Source organism: Meles meles, chromosome 3 (assembly GCF_922984935.1).
Source record: "Meles meles chromosome 3, mMelMel3.1 paternal haplotype, whole genome shotgun sequence".
NCBI classification, from domain to species: domain Eukaryota; kingdom Metazoa; phylum Chordata; class Mammalia; order Carnivora; family Mustelidae; genus Meles; species Meles meles.
Window position 1 is genome coordinate 134,807,821 of NC_060068.1, and position 15,316 is coordinate 134,823,136.

Below are 15,316 nucleotides of genomic sequence, written 5' to 3' on the forward strand. Positions count from 1 at the left end.
GCCCTGAACTCAATTCCCTCCCAGACGGCGGGGCATAACCTGCTAAACCTTTCAACACCCAAACTTCCCTCCTCTCCACCTCAGCCCTTCCCGGGCCAGTTGTAGAGGCTTTCTCCCAGGCCCTCACCAAACCGATTCAAGCAGATTAAAATATGTATGTATATATTTATGCGGACAAGAAAGAGGAAAAGCGTAACTTCTAGTCATAGCCTAAATTTCCTGCCTCCAAAGCCCAGCTGGAGAGCAGGAGTTCTAACAGAAAACAGCCGCACAATTAGCTGGAGTTCTGTAGCTGTCTGCAGCAGTCTGCTTACGCCGATGTCTCCATAGGTGGCCTCCCAGTTCATCAGTTCATAAATAAGTAATTTGAAATGTGTTCCTGAGGGAAATTTTCCTCCTGCTCTCCCCAACAGACTGTACTCATCAGTTTTCCCATTCTCCAGGTAGCTGCCGTCCTCATTTATAATGGCCAGAGGAACTACGCTGTTCTAATTCCTGCTTCATTACATTGTCTAATGCAAGTTTTCACCAGCCTCACAACTCCACGTTTCTTTATATTGATAAGAAAAAAAAAAAAAAAAAAACTTTGCATATATTATTTATTGGCTCTTTGGAGGTAGCTGGGCTACAGGTTTAAGTGGAATATTTTTACATACAAAGCAAGACGGGCAAGTTGAGCTCTGGACAGACGTTTGGAAATGTTGATAAGCTCTCGAGTGGCACAAACGTGTGTGCTGGGTGGGCACACGCATGTAGCGCACAGACTATGCACACTGCACCCCAGTCCACACACAGCCAAACCACCCCCTCCCCATTTTACTTCCTCTGCCTTGGTTCCTACCCCTTGCCACACATTTAGACAGGCAAATATTTTGTACCCATCTTGATGCATTGTTCCAACCCCCTGTTTTTCCACTCGAGAAAATGTACAACCAGATCAAAAGCACCTGGTGACTTAGGAAAACCAGGGTCCCCCACTGGTGAAGCTAATGGAGTCACTAATTTGCCTGGCCAATAAAACCAATGATTTCTATACTAAAAGCCTTTGAGTGAAGCCTCCGGGGCTTGCTCCAGGGGTAATGAAGGGGGGCTAGCTTCCTCTTAGCCAATAACCTAATTATTTTTTTAAAGCACTAACTGTACCTTTCATTATAATAATGCATATAATTGATTTTACTGATTATGTCTTTTATGGCATCTATTAGTCACTGGGAACTATATTTACTTCTTTTTGTTGTTTTTATGATTGTTTAGCTTTGGGGGTCTCATAATAGGTAATTAATAAAATATGTTAATCTGAGAGTAATTTACCTAATGAGATCTCCAGGAATGCTTTTCTCTCCTGATAAAGGAATTTCTCAGAAGGCTTTTGTGGAAGAAAGCTTTCCTGTGAAATCTTGGCACAATCTGGAACCGAAATTCAGATTTATTTTTGTTCTCCTAGCCTCTGGACAGCCAGAGAATTTCATCAAAGAATTTTAAAAATCAATGTCAGGCACTGTCCTGTTTCAGAGGAAATTGTCCTCTTCTCCAGCCCAGTGGCAATCATCAACACCCTGTCCCCCAGGATAACCATCCCATTAGCCATCAGCGAAGGTGGCCCTCCAGCTACTTGGATGGCTCTTTAAGAAAGGACTTATAGTTTAGAAAGAGAGCTAGATTATTGCAGTCTGAGAAAAGCAAAACCAAGAGGGCCAGGCAAAGAAATGAAAGGAAATAAGGGGGTAAACAGGGACAAAGTTTACTCTACAGGTGACATTTGGCACAGAATACACCAGCCAGTAAAAGAGAACGACAAAATCTAGACTGGTCTCTCCTGGGCAGGAACAAGTCACCTGTATCTGTGCAGGCTGCAGCGTACTGAGTGGAAATAGCGCATTCTCTGGGATGCCGGTCACACAGATAAGGATGTCTGCAGCACAGAGTGCTGCTTAAAACGGTCTGGAAGATGGACCTGGCTTACGCGCAGTCCTGCACCTGGGCCTTAGTGGCCTTGGTCACGTCATTTCTTCTCTCCATGCCATTTCCTCTCTCCATTACCTTTCACTTTCAAAGGGGGAGGACAGCGGTACCTAGCCCACTGGATCTGTGAGAAGTTAATGGAAACGTGCCTGTCATGAAGGAACAGAGTTTGGTCTTCACCAGGAGTTCTCAACTTCGGTATGACTGCCATTTGGGGGCAACTAATTTTTTGTTGGGTGGGAGAAAGTGTCTGCATTATGCTCTAGCAGCATCTCTGCTTCTTGCCACGAGATGTCCAGAGACTCCTCCTCTCCTGGTTTTGGTAACCAAAACTGTCTCTAAGTATTCCCAAACACCCTTGGAATGGGAAGGTAAATATGGTATGCAAAACTGCCACCCCTGAGAGCCAGTGGCCTACATTAAAGACTCAACAAACACTAGCATAGACAAGATCATCTTTCCTGGGGTGTCTGGGTGCCTCAGTCATTAGGTGTCTGCCTTCCAATCTAGTCATGATCCCAGGGTCCTGGATCAAGCCCCACATCTGGCTCCCTGCTCAGAGGGAAGCCTGCTTCTCCCTCTCCCACTCCCCCTGCTTATATTCCCTCTCTCAGTGTTTTTTTTTCTGTCAAATAAATAAATAAAATCTTTAAAAAAAAAAAAAGGATATTCTTTTCAGAGACTCACGTAGCAAGACAGATGAGAAAGCTACTTGGGAGGAAAAAAATGTAGGGTGCCCTGCAGTGAATTCCTCCCACTCTTGTAATGATCACTGGGAATATAACTTCAGACTTTGTTTTGAATGAGTATCTCATGCTAACATGCAGAAACTTCTTCCCAGAGGAGGCCAAAGTCTCTAGAGCAAATAGGAATCAACTGACTCCAGGTTATGGATTACATACCAAGATGTGCAGGAACCCTCTTACCTCCTGCTCCTGGAGAGCCAAACCAAACCAAAACCAAAGGCCACTGATATGAAGCAATGTATGTGTGTCTATATAGACAGATAAGAGATATAGGTAGAGATATATAGATGTATCCTACACATAAGTTGCTAATATGTACATACAGAAAAACTACAGTTAACTCTTTGCTGATTAACTCTTGCCTCTACCCATAAAAAGCAAATTATGAAAATCTATAATGCCTGAAACTCACCTGCCCTATCTTTGATTCCTATGATACACAACTTTCTCTAAAAATTCAGATCCCAGATGCTTTTCTAACTCAGACTACTTCAAGTTTAGATGGGGATTCATTTGGAGTGGTTCTATCTTTTATTTGGTGAGGAAAAAGTAATCGTGCATTAAATACAAGCCATGTGAAAGGCTCTTTTACAAATGGCATCTCATTTAGCAAACTAGAGTCTGCCAATTTTAGCAATTAGGTTGCCTCACTCCATAGAAAGAGAAAAGAGAAAACTGCATATGTACACATACATATTCACCCAGAAAACCCATATGCATTTAATACCCTAGAAAACCACATAAACACAAAAATAGCAATTGCCCAAATGTGTGTTCACACAACCCTCTCATGCACTCATTCAAAACTAAGTATCTCATGACACTCGAGATCCATACATGGGATTTCCCAATAAGAAAAAAAAAAAGGCATGTGCCTGAGACACACTGGTGAAACAGGAGCACCCAAAATAAAAATTTTAAGTCAAATTTGCTATTTGGAATTTATCAGAGTAGTCATCATGGAAAAGAATCATTCTCTTTTCTACTTCCTTGTAATGCAATTGCAGTTTTGCCTCGTTTTTATTTTCATCCATCTAAATCGGGAGGAGGGAAGGTCACCACAATTTTTTGAGTTATTCAGAACTTTAAAATCTTAACTGAGCCCTGAGACACAACCAAACATTCATATCCAAATTATGAAACATGGAAACCCACGCCTGTTGATCCAGGCACCTCTTAGCATGACACTCCGGATGGGTAGAGGGACTCTGTTTTGGCAGCCGGGGGACCTGTATTTTAATCCTTGCCTTCGACTTTCCCCATTGATACCTCAGATCTCGGTTTCTCAATGTGGGGGGAAAAACAAACAAACAAACAAACAAACACAACAACAACAAGAAAAAAACCCTAGATGATGAAATTGGAATGATTTCCACATTCACTTGAGATGTGACAGTCTGTGAATCCCACTCATGCCCAAGGTCACCCTCAGCAGGTGGCCACAGAGACAGAACTGGAGGTAATTCCACCTCCTAGTTCAAGGTCTTTTACACAAAGTTGCACCCACCCACGGACGCCCCCTTCCTTCTCTCTCTTCCCTCAGCTTCTCATTACTATGCATCTCCTCTCTCTTCTCCTGTGCAGCCAATCCACAGCCCCCTCCCCACCCCCTACAGCTCGCACAGCAGGTAGTGCAGGAAAAGATAGCAATGGGGAAAGACAGCCAGGCACATTGAAGGGGTTACTTTGCCCGGGGACCCCTTTATCTGAAGTTGTCCTCAAAAGCGGAAATGAGTTGATTTGCATTTTCCCACTGAAGCATGCAGAGAAGCTGAGGAGTGTTTCTCGTTACCAAGTATCGTCTTCTCTGGTTTGCCCTGAGGCCTTCTCTGGGGCTGCAGCAGCTCTGAAAACACCTGTATGCTGCCCATTTAAATACATGCTTCAGACAAATTTTTCGGGGGTTTCAAAAGGGAAAGACTAATGCTTTCCCTCCCCAGCATACATTATCCTTCCTGTGAATGCTGAAGGCAGAAATTAACCCTTTCCAGATTGCTTTATTTTGTGTCTGTCTATCCATGCAAGGTCTGCATTCACGTTCGAAGACTGGAGTTCATAACTCTCTCCCTTATTCATTCATTCAACTGGTCATTCAGTCAGTCAGCAAGTATTTACTGAGAATCTGCTGTGTGCAAAAGCACTGTGTTGACTGCATTTAACCTACGGAAACAACTTTGATAAGGATCTTGTTCTGAAAATGCTCACAATTTAACCAAGGCGATAACATGCCTCAACGTACTCACATATATGCAGATGTGATGTAGGGGGCTCACCCAAACTCAAAATTGGTTCAGACAACATCATAACTTCTTGGAATCCATAGTCTGCCCTATGACTTCTGCAAATTCCTGACCTTCCTTCTCTGCTGATGCATTTAAGCCTGCTGCTATGATTGGGCACCAGTATCTCGTGATTTGGGGAACTTGGTGGAAGAACTGAGATAAGTGGAGGGGGTGACATCACACACACAGCTTTCTGCCATCTTGGTGGCCCTTTACCTCATTCTCCTCTGGCTCCCAAAGTCTGAGCTTTCTAAAAGATGACCTGCCTCCCCATGTACATTCGTCTGTGAAGTGTAAGCCCACCCTGTCCTCAGATAGCTAGCACAACCCACAGGCCAGTCTTCCTTCCCTGGTATCCAGGGAATTTGGGGAATAAAGTTTTCTCCATCCTTTTATTCAAATAACTACAATACAAGTGGGAAAGTGATGGGAGCCATAAGAGTAAATATTAATGGCCCCAGGCAGGCAATTCATAAATACACTGAATGAACTTACTTGTTGAAGGAGAGGGTGGGAAAAGACTATGGGTGTTAAGGGGAGAGAAAGATGGCTATCATAAATAACTCAAAGGAAGGCTTTTCTGCAAAAGCATGTAGTGGCACGTGAGCAGGCAGTATCTCCTGTTACCTAATCCATTCTGACCCTCATCTATATGTTCCTTCTCCTCATTTCTTCTTCTGGACATCTACCCAGCTCTTCATGAAGTAGTAGGAGATGAAGGGATCTTAAAGGTTAGAACACAGAACTCAAGAGTCAAAAAATCTGGAAAGATCTAAGGAAGAAAAACTTGTAGAGCTCATCTACCCCAATCATTTGGTTTAAAAATGAGTAAGCAAACCTTTCCAAGGTCATGTGGCACGTTAATGGACCATACTGCTCTTTTTTTTTTAAATATTTTATTTATTTGACAGAGAGAAATCACAACTAGGCAGAGAGGCAGGCAGAGAGAGAGGAGGAAGCAGGCTCCCCACAGAGCAGAGAGCCCGATGTGGGGCTCGATCCCAGGACCCTGGGATCATAACCTGAGCCGAAGGCAGCGCCTTTAACCCACTGAGCCACCCAAGCACCCCTGGACCATAATGCTCTTAACCCTCTTTGTTCTGTGGCAGAGACATCCAGAAACCTGATCTGTTTTATTTGGCTGGTAGGGTTTTTGAAGAGTGATAATTTGAAGAGTGATCAGCATTTTTAAACCATGAGACTTCACACAATAATCCAGAAAAAAAAAAAAAATCAATCGTCTGTCAGCCCTGGGCTCACATTCCTGCCCAACAGCAATGGCTGAGGTTGAGTGGTGTGGTCCCCTGTTTGCACAGTCCTTCACTCCCAGTTGTCTGACACTCAGAGGGGTTCACTCATCTCCATCACAGTCACAGCTCCAATGTCTTTAAACTGGGAAACCCTGCCCTTCAGCAGGCTTCTTGCTCTGACCAAGAGAAAACCATTTAGCATGACTAAACTCAAGCAGTACTAAAAGTAATGTGATTCTAGAAGAATCCCTAAATTCAGTAATTTCTCTCACCCTTCCTCCCAATGCAAAGCTAATAATAATAATAAATTGCAGGTAAACAAGCAAACAAGAAAAGCTTTTCCCATTGTCTGGTATTGCCTGGAATTCCACTGTAGCTTGGGTTAAGTACTGTGGTCCTCTAACATCTTGGACTTGGAATAAAAGTGATGAAGAAAAAAGTGGTCCTTAGCACACATCTTCATCTACTTTAATATTCTGCCTGAGGGTAATTCTTGCCTAAGAATGCTCAGGCCCTCTGTGTGTACTTACACACACAATACACAGTGCAACACACAGTCCCTTCTCTCATTTTCTCTCTCACTTTTAAAATCAGCCCCATACCCAACCTTGTTGAAATCCGATCCAATCAACAAAACAGAATTTACCCTTAAAAAAGAAGAAAATATAATAATTTTCATAAAATGAAAACACAGGGAAAATATGCCTTTTGAAGAGGAAAAGGTGATGGCTTCCTCTAGAGGATTAGCCAAAGGAATAGACTTCAAGAGTACACGGTTTTGCTAATGTGAATGTGTGGACTTGGAGAGGCAGAAGGTATGTGAACACAAGGCAGAAAGAAAGAGAGAAAACCTGTCATTTTAGCAGCGAGTACTTTATTGTGATACCAAGTTAATAGGCGGGTGAGTACCAAAATGCTCTTCCCAGGATTTCGACAAATCTTCCTTTTTCATGTTCCCATTGTGAGTTCCAGGAAATGGAGAGAAACTGTAATGAAGCATATTTCTTTTTAAGTGGCATGTAGCTGGCTTCTATGTGTATCTTGTTTTCTGGCATCATTTTAATTAGGGAAGGCAAGAAAGTTTCCAGTGTCCCTCTACCCCCATCCTTCTCTGTGTCTAAGTGAGGGTTTCACAGAGAACTGGCAACCAACACAATTTTGACAGAGTGAACTTCTTTCTCTCATAAGCATTCCTCCAATCCCCAGATAATAACCCTCATTCCTCCCACATTAACTAACACACACAACTTTCTTCCTCCCACCCTCCCCCAACCCACACTTCTCTCCAAAACGTATAAAATAATTGTGAAGGCTAATTATCAAATAATGCTTAAGCCTTTGGGAGCAAGATAGAGGGTTCTAGAAATGTTTTAAAAAGTCCCCAGGCTGCAATAGAAACGTGATTAACTGAAACAAAAACGCCTGGTGAAAAGTTTCAAAACTAAAATCAGTCAAAAAAATTCTTCATATACATGTATTACACACAAATATGTGTAATATTGTAATATGTATTATACATTATATCATATATAGTATGTGTGTATATGTATATATGTGTGTGTACACAGATATATAGATATAATGTATCAGTTTGTTAACTGGTCACAGAGATTCTCTGACATTCTAGGGCAAGTTCCTTAAAGCGTGAAATAATTTGAAGTTGACCCATCCTTTCCCTGATACTGGGATATCCACCCAGTCGGTAGGTAGATTTCCGTGCACTCCATCCCTCTGAGAGAGGGCCTCTCAGCTGGCTCTGGAGGAAGGGAAGAGACGCCTGCCTCTAGTAAGAGGCAAGGAGAGAGCAATTCTGGGCAATATAATTCTCTTCCTGACCCCAACATGAGCCAATATAGCCCGACGGATGTAGTCTTTATCATAGAATAAAACAGGCTCACGGCAGCGTGCCACACACGAGTGTCACATTTTATGAATTGTCGTATTGCCACACTACACACTGCAGTAAGCAGAGCCGGGTGGGCCAGGAGGTTGTGAGAAAACAACTGGGCCCCCTGCCTCCCGTGCCCCCTCCACTCCAGGAACAGGCATTGGTTTTCTGTCTGCATCCTCCGAGAGGAAGAAACAGTGGGTGGATGCAACTGTGTGGGGGCCAAGTCCTCAGCTGTGCTGTGTGAAGAAGTTAAAAATAGCACCCCAGCTGGCCCAATTTCAACTGTCCTGGGACCCTGAGCAGTTACAGAGCAGAAGGGGTTGGGGGTAGAAGGAGAGGAAGGATTCAAAGAAAGCAGGCGTAATAACCATGCATGGCCTGTCATGCAAAGAGCTACAGGATGGTGGGGGGGTGGGGGGGGAGCCTCCTCCCTCTTCCATTAGTAGAAACCAGGGCTAGAGTGCTGACTCTGTGCATGATAAGACCTGTGACAGGAAAGAGAGATCATCCAGGGACCCTGGTCAGGAAAACAAGGAAGATCCACTCTAAATCTCAATCCACAGAGGAGCATTCCATGAGAACCAGCTCGGGCCCAACACTGTAGAGTAGATGGTATCCATGATCTCCTCGGACTCACTCTCATTGAAGGGCAAGTGTGACTTGCCGTCTTTACCTCACGCTCCACTGAGACTTCCTGCCTCACTCATGGGACTCAGGCATGATTGGGGATTCTGATCAAGAGAAAATCAGAATCTATTGGGGATCCTCTCCCTTCAGATTATCAAGCTAGACCTGAGTCAATTGTAGTGGAAGCTAATGACACCTTTTAATTTGTACTCTTTTCTGTGATGTCATGTCATGCCATCCAAATAAAATACAGTTACTACCAGGGTTTAAGGCAGTATTCCAGACTTCTTACAGCCATGGAAGCATCGTGGCCCATCTTTCCAGACCAATTTTTCTTTTGTTGCAGGAAATTAGGCTAGCAAGCATACGTGTAGAGTACCCTACAAAATTCAAACACCTTTAAGGTAAAATGCTAGTCTTCAAAGAAACCACAGGCTTCCAGGAGACTGTTTTGAGCTGCAACTCAATCACCAATATGGAAATGAGTTTACTTCGCTCTGTCATTAGAGATCCTTTGGTATAAAAAGATTATGCATATGTTAGCCACTAAATAGTGGCTGCCCAAATATATCCATGTCCAAATCCCCAAAACCTATGAATCTTACATTATATGGCAAAAGGGACTTTGCAGATGTGAATAAGTGAAGGATTATGAGATAAAGAGAATATCCTGTATTATCTGGGTGGACCCTCTATGTAATCACAAGTGTCCCTATAACAAAAACGCAAAGGAAGATTTGGGGGCAGAGAGAAAGCAATGTGATGAGGCAGAGACTGGAATGATATATTTTGATGATGGAAAGAAAAAGCCATAAGCAAAGAAATATTGAGGGCCACCTAAAGATAAAAAGGCAAGGAAGCAAATTCCTCCCCTAGCCTCAGAAGGAACCTTGCCAACACTTGATCTTAACCCATTTTGGACTTCTGACCTCCAAAACTGTAAGAGAATAAATCTGTATTGTTTAAGCCATAAATTTGTAATTCAGAAACAAAAGTCCAGGTCATGTGGGTCAGCAACTTCACACTATTATAATGAGTGATTTTTCTTTGAACCACACAGAACACAGAATGTTGAAGATAATTATTTTATCCCTTCTCCATTAAAAATTATCCTATTAAGCCATAAACCATTTTTGCTCAGACCGGCTTCCATACATTTGCTCCTATCATTCCCCCTGCATCAAGAGTCAACTCTCATCATTGTTATTTTAGGTTCTATAGGGAAACAAATAAATGAAATTTCCTTAAATTTATATGCTTGAAGAAAGTGAAGCTTTCTGTGCCTAATGGGTTTTAGTAATTAGAAGAACCAAAGAAAGGATTTCGAATTCCATAAAAGGTGGAGGATTCACCTCCAGTACCAATCTCAGATCTTTAGGCCATATGATCTGAGGGACAATGAGTCTCAGGACACCAAACTGTCTTTTCTACTGGTCTAGTATTCTACTGGAAATACACACTGTTCTTTGGGGATTACAGCTCAGATTCTCAATGCCCCCTCAATAGAAAGAAAATAATATAAAAGGCCATGGTCAGCCATGACCCCCAAATCAGTTTAGAAATAAGCCCACTTGCCCAGACCACTTATGAATTATGATGAAATCCAACAATTGGAATTTACATTAAAAAGAGTTAACTGGAAGACAGGCAAAGAGGATCCAATATACAGCTATTAGGAGACCCTGAGAAAGTAACCAAGGGAACAGAAAAATCTCAAGAGAACAAAGAAAATACCAAAAACTGTAATATAATAAAGTTTTCCTAATATAAAAGATGATTTGAACTATATGTTGAAAAAAACATACTATGTACCTGAGAATATTGACACAGAATGAAAAAAACCAAGACATATTCTAGGGAAAAAAAATATTGTATTTAAAAGAAAAGAGGAAAAAAATAGACATCTAGGTGAAAAGGAGCATATAACTTACAAGGGAAATCAAATTAAATTATCCTCAGATTTTTTTTTTTGACAGCAAAGCTTTTTGCCAGAAGAAATTAGAGTAATGTATTTAAGATATTCAAGGAGAGAAAATGTGAACTAAGGATTTTTTATCCAGGAATTCACAAACTGCTAATAACATGTTAATACTCTGAGAATATTACTCCCAGGAGCCCTTCCTAAGGAGTCTACTAAGGAACAAGTTTCAGACAGGTATTGCTGGCGAATATTAGATATATAGTTACTTGCAGATAAAAGAATAAATGAGGGTTAAAAGGTAGAGACTCTAGTATATGATTCAAAGTATGAATATACTACAACTATAAAAAAATAGGGAGACTTTGCATATGAAAAAAAAAATTTATCTACTTTCAGTAATAGTAACATCAGTGATAGTATGCATATTACTATCCTGATAAAGTTGTATATATAAAGTCTAAAAAAGCAAATGCTAATTACGGGATATCCTAATTCTACCATCCCCCCTGCCTTAAAGGATTTTCTGGTGAGAGAAAGGAACTACTCCGATAATAGAAGATGCTAAGTAAACATTCTGTAGATATGAATCTGAATTGGAAATATCAGTATGAACTCATGGGGTAATTGTTTATTCCGGCTCTTTCCATTAAAAGGACTTAAAAACAAAAGTCAACCGAATAGCATTCAGATTTGATCTTCAAATGACATATCCCCTTGAACTAAACTGGGATTTCTTGGAGAAATGACTAATTCCAGGTCTGAGGCAGGAAATGTTTATGATGAGTTTGGTACATCTTGACATGCGGTTAGAAGGAAGCTGTCAAAGACTACTAGAGTCGTGTCAGAAGAACTCAGGAAGCACCTTGAAGAGTTTTCTACTGGCCAAAGATTTGAGTTTTACGATAGAGTGAAACTCATCAAATATAAATATAAACAAATTCAAGAGTTTATGACATATATTTAAGAAATATTAATTGGTCACCTTCTGAGGAAACAATGATCCAATTGTCATCTTGAAAATTGGGTAGAAAAAGGAAATAATCAAACCTTTTCCTACCTATCCTATATGAATTACAGTACCGGGTAACAGAATAATAGGTGAGGGGAAGTGTCTCTTGATAAAATTATCCCAGGTGATAATTAAAAGAAAATGTAGAATTAAAATATTACTATTTTTTAAATCCTGATGAATTAATGGTTGTAGACACAGAGCAGCTGCTTCAACACAAGACATAACACCATCTTAACCTTGTTAAAGGAATCACACCTGTGTCAGGTCAAGCCTCTAGATTCAGCTCCCAATTTGCAGGAAATTCAGAAGACAGAGGAACACATTGAACTGTACCATGACTAAGCAGTCAGCAAATCTGACTATAGGAAACTTGACAGGCCAAATGACCCAAATTCGTCACCAGATTAAGAAAAGAAAGAGGTAGAGGGAGGAGACCATAGATTAAAAGAGACCTAAAAGGCATATCAAGTTAAAAAAACATATGGGCAAGACTAAACTATGGGGTTTAGGGGTATACAGTTGAGTGAGAAAACCATAAATAAATGTAAGAAAGTGGTTATTATAAAGGTCACAGTGGTGACCTTTGGGACGTAGAAAGTGATTGTGTTAGGATGAGGCATGTGTAAGGGCTATAGGGCTGGCTGGCAATTCTATTTCTTGATTTTGGTGGTAGTTATAAGGGTGTTCACTGTATAATAATTCACTAAGCCACATATTTGTTTGGTTTGGTTTTCTGTGTCTGTGTTTAATTTTACAATAAAAATATTTTTTTTAAAAAAGGAATTAACTGTAGTGGTTATTTGTATTCTTTCTCTCTGGGTTAACTATTTGGTCATGATGAATTAAGAAGCGCTCCCCAAGGCAAGGACTCCTTTGATTTCTGAAGGAACTAGGACATAATAACTAGTGTCCAGCTATGATCATTGAATTAAGCACTTAGGACAGCTCATTAAACTTGTGTTGCATGAAATCAGTGAATCAGTGAGTCAACAGATAATGCAAACACCCCATATTCAAAATCAATCTGCAGACTTCTACTAGATGCCTCTCTCTGGCTAGAAAAAGGGTTTAGAGTTCTTTATTACCTACAGGAAATACTTATGCTCCCCAGCTTCACATTCTAGCCTCTTTTCCAGAAATCAGTCTCAAACAACCTTTCCAATCTTACCACCATTACTTTCTCAAATGCTCTAGTCCAGCCAAACAGGTCTACTTTTAGAATTCTATCTCCTAACTTTTCCCATTTCTCCGGCCTTCTCTTCTCTTTCCCTTTTCTTTCGACTCACACAAACTCTACCCATCCTTCAAGGCCTGGCTCCATTCCCATATCTTCTCTAAAGTCAGTCCTTATTACTCTGCCCCATAGTCCTGCTTCTTTCCTTTGAACCTCAACAATGTCTATCACTCTTGGACACTTAGCCCTCGCTTGCACTAGTATTATGAGAGAACTTCTTATCTTTTTTACTTGTTTTGAGCCTGCAAACACGGTCTATATTTCTTAAGTCTGGAACTGTGACTCACACTTTTTAAAATTATTAAACAAAGCTGCATATTTTCTGCATCTCCAATCAGTATTTTCCAGTTGACAGGTAAGGTGGGTGGGTGGTTGAATAGATGAATGGGTAAAAGAATGGACCAAGTTATCATACATTTGAGAACATTCAGTGGGTACCGACAGACATAAGACAGATAAGTTTATATACTCAATTAGAATTCTGGGGTCTATTTGACTACAAGGGTCTCTGGTCAACTACAGGCAGTTACAGATGTTGAGTACTTGAAGACTGAGATACTAAAATGAAAAAAGGGGACAGTGAGAGTAAATGGAAGAAGGTACTAATAAGATTTCTTTCACTCACAGCTTTACCCATATCTAGACCTATCTGTGGCAGGTCATGCACTTAAATACTAAAACTTCCAGCAAAAATTTCAAGAGTCCCGCTCCATATACTTTTTTAAAAAAATGTGTTTATAAAAATCACTTATGGCAAGTTTGGGGGTGAACAGGACTATTGACTGGGTTGATCAAGAGCTCTTTTTGGCCTAAAATCTAGGTATGAATGATTACCATGAAAAATTAGAGGCTCAATCCTTCACTTATGATGGTGACTTCTGCATAAAGAAGAAAGGTAAAGTCCCTGAAATATGTCAACTATCCCAGAGAACTCTGAGCTGTGAAAAAAATCCTTGTCCTGGTCAGAACACTAGGTAGCCGAGTGGCATAGTACCTGAGGCCTGCTCCTAGTTCCCTCCCTCCAGCTAACCACAGACCTGCCCTCCTTTTGAAGGACTTGCTCTAGGGAGAAATTGTCAAGGACAGACAGATGGGAAGGAATAAATGAATTGGAGTCTGTGAACTAAGATGTAAACAAATATAAATAAACAGAATTAGAGGTGGAAAGAATGGAAACCTCCAGAGCCAACAAACTTCTTTCCCCTCATGCTCAGGCATTTTCCCTTTAAGAAAGCCAGGAAAGAAGGGCGCCTGGGTGGCTCAGTGGGTTAAGCCGCTGCCTTCGGCTCAGGTCATGATCTCAGGGTCCTGGGATCGAGTCCCACATCGGGCTCTCTGCTCAGCAGGGAGCCTGCTTCCCTCTCTCTCTCTCTGCCTGCCTCTCTATCTACTTGTGATCTCTCTCTCTCTGTCAAATAAATAAATAAATAATTTAAAAAAAAAAAAAAAAAAAAAAAAAAAAAAGAAAGCCAGGAAAGAAAAGAAAGGTTCTAACATGGATTGAATGCCTCCCATGTAATGAGAGCTATTCTAGCTGTTTTCAAACATGCAATTTTATTTGATCCTCCCCATCAACTTACATGTCATCCTCGCATAGGACCCATGCTAATCTCCTCTGTATCATTCCAATTTTACTGTATGCGCTGCCAAAGGGAGTACCCCTTCAACTTCAAGGGAAGTGTTACCTCCCATGTTTTACTGAAAATGCAAACCAAGATTCAAAGAGATCAAGAGACTTGGCCAAGGCTACACATTTAGGAAATATAAAAACCAGGATTCAAAATGCTTATTTTTCTCTAAACCCTGCCCACTACACCCCTAGTGGTAACAGAATTATAGCATGCTTTAACTGAAAGAGGGTCTCACCATCATCTCCATTTCATAGGTGAAGAAACTAAAGCCAAAAGCAGAAGCAACTTGCCCAGGTCACATAGTCAACTTGTAATAGGTACTCAGCTGTAGTCCAGGCCTTCTGATTTCCAAGTAGGAGCTCTCATTACTTGTATCCTTCAAAGGCCTACAAGAATGGTAAACGTGCACTAGAAAATAAACCAAAGAACCACAATATATCTTATACTTTTGTGAACCGTGTTTTGTGGATAACTTCAATTTTCCCAAAAGGCTGATATAGTTCAATAATTGACTACGTAAGTGTTCATTTTGAGTTGGCAGAGGTAGCCTAACCAACTACTATTATGTTTTGGTACTAAGGGATATACCTTTCAATAAAGTCATTGAAATGCAAAAAAAAAAAAAAAAAAAAAAAAAAAGAATGGTACAACACTCAAATAGGGGCATTAGAAGAGAGCTTAACAAACGGACTGTTAAACACAAGGACACATTTAAAGGAAGCCGACAAAGGATGGTAAAGCAATCCAAGTGTAGCAGCTA

At 40.9% G+C, this 15,316-nt stretch overlaps 1 non-coding gene across 1 annotated transcript; it reads right to left on the reverse strand.

Moving 5' to 3' along the window:
- Nucleotides 1–14,477: 14,477 nt before the first annotated feature.
- On the reverse strand, nucleotides 14,478–14,584 carry LOC123939516. Its single transcript, XR_006817894.1, has one exon. It is a non-coding gene; the product is annotated as a U6 spliceosomal RNA (small nuclear RNA).
- Between the last annotated feature and the right edge of the window lie 732 nt (nucleotides 14,585–15,316).